Source organism: Mustela nigripes, chromosome 7 (genome assembly GCF_022355385.1).
Source record: "Mustela nigripes isolate SB6536 chromosome 7, MUSNIG.SB6536, whole genome shotgun sequence".
NCBI lineage: Eukaryota > Metazoa > Chordata > Mammalia > Carnivora > Mustelidae > Mustela > Mustela nigripes.
In genome coordinates, this window is record NC_081563.1 from 135,526,007 (window position 1) to 135,528,031 (window position 2,025).

At 60.0% G+C, this 2,025-nt stretch overlaps 1 long non-coding RNA gene across 1 annotated transcript; it reads left to right on the forward strand.

The window, feature by feature from the left end:
* The first annotated feature begins 546 nt into the window (after positions 1–546).
* LOC132022822 (uncharacterized) lies at positions 547–1,598 on the forward strand. The gene is made up of 3 exons (XR_009405744.1): positions 547–1,123; positions 1,271–1,399; positions 1,503–1,598. It is a non-coding gene; the product is annotated as an uncharacterized LOC132022822 (long non-coding RNA).
* Positions 1,599–2,025: the final 427 nt, after the last annotated feature.

Consider the following 2,025-nt stretch of genomic DNA (forward strand, 5'->3'; position numbering starts at 1 on the left):
GGGTTCCCCTAACACTCTGCAGATGTTACCAGGGACTGGGTGAAAGTGTGAGCCACCAGGGGCCATTTGCTGAGAGTGGTCCCCATGGCAGACTCGAGGGGCTCCAGTGCCAGCCAGTCGCATGCGGCCCTAGGCTTTGGGCAGCGGTTTGGTCAGACGTCCCTGCTGGGGGTGGGCTCTGCCAACTCTTTGGAGGGGCTTCTTGAGCCCAGAGCTAAACCAGTGACATGCATTCCTTCCTAGATCAATAGTCCCCATGTCAACCCCCCACTGAGTGCTTGCCAGGTGCAGAGCACTGTGCCGAGTGCCTTCTCAGTGTCTCTTGAGGTCCCCCCAAAGTTCTCAAGGGAGGAACGCTGCCTTCATTCCCATGCGGCGGACGGGAGACACCGGGGGCTTTGCTGTAAGCCCCACCACCCTCGTTCCTGCAGACGCGTCCAAATGCTCTGTCCCCCAACGGCTCCCACGCCCCCTGCCTGCCTCAGCCCCCCACCCAGGGACGCAGGCAGAGCTGCCGCTGTATCCCTTCTCTCCAGGTGGGGAAACTGAGGCTTGTAGCCGGGAACAGGCAGATTGAAGGCTCCCAAGTCTCTCCAGCTCGCTCTGCAGACAGTCTGAGCGAGTCATCCAAGGTCACCCAGAGCCGCCACTGCCGCAAGACGACAACAGTGTTTTGACTTCTGGTCAGGCCACGCCGCGGAGGGAGGGAGGCGTGGGGGCCGCCGGGGGCCTCTTTAATTCATGAGTTACTGGCAGAAGCACAATCTCCGGGGAAGACTGATGGCCCGCTGCAGGTACCGGTGGGCGGATTCATAAAGCTGTCGGCAGCGGGCCGTAAATCAGATGAATATTCAAGATTCGGCCCCGGGAGCAATTCTCCAGCTCGGCAGTAACAAGACGGATGCGGCAGGAAGGCGGGCCCGGTGGCCTCAGGAGCCCCCGTGTGAGGTTCTTTCCACTTGCACAGAACTTCTGCTTTGCCTGGGGAACTTGGGTGGCTCGAAAGAGAGGGGGCGAGAGGAGACTGTGGAGCCTGAACCCCAAATCAGACCCTCCTCTAAATATTTTTTATAGGGGTATCTTTCCATGCCGTGAAATACACAGGTCTTCAGGGGCAAGTGGGGTGAGTTTGGACACCTGTGTGTCATCACTGCCCGAATCAAGATCTAGAACATTCCATCATCACCCCCAAAAAGTTCCCTGGGGCCCTGCCTTATTAATGTCACGTCCCTGAGCCCCAGGAAACCACGGATCTTTTTTTCATCACCAGAGGAGGGTTGTGACTTATGAAGACAGACAGACTCCTGTGATAGACACGGGTTCATTCTCCCTGCTGTGCCCCCGGGACCCTCTTCTGCATGGCCACGTGGCCCCCTGGGAGCCTTGACCACAGGGCCAGGTCTGTGGCCAGCTGGCCTCTTTGTGGCTCTGCCTTTTGGGATAAGGAGACTGTGAATGCCTGCCCTGGTCTTACTGGGTTCTTCCTCTTGGGTAAACACCAGTGTGCGGAGCTGCTGGACCAAAGGCCGATGTCTGCTGAACTTTGCAAAGAACTGCCCACAGGTTTCCAAGCGCGTGTGCCGTTAGCGCCCACCAGCCCTGGCCAGCCTCCCCCCGCCTCCCCCCGCCTCCCAGCCTCGCCGGGCATGTGACGGTCTGCTGTTTCTATCCTTTCCGCTTGAGCAGGTGTGTGGTGGCACGGGCACGGGACAGCCCTCTGTGTCATTCGGAGTCCCCGCCAGTCCTGCAAGAGCACAGGCTTTCTCCTGCCCTCCGAGCTGCCGGGGGAGGTGGCCCAGCTCTGGCTGAGCCCGGGAGCTGTGTGCCTAGGATCTCTCTTCCCGATGAGGCTGAAGTTTATTCCTGGGGCTGCTGGGGCTCAGCTTAGTTAACGGCCTTTACACAGCTCTCCCGTGGCTGCCCACTGCGGCCAGGCCACCACCCGGTTCCTCCTGGCGTGGTCACAAGGTCCCATGGGACTGGACCCCTGCCACCACCCTGCCCTTCTCTCAGACCACTGTCCCT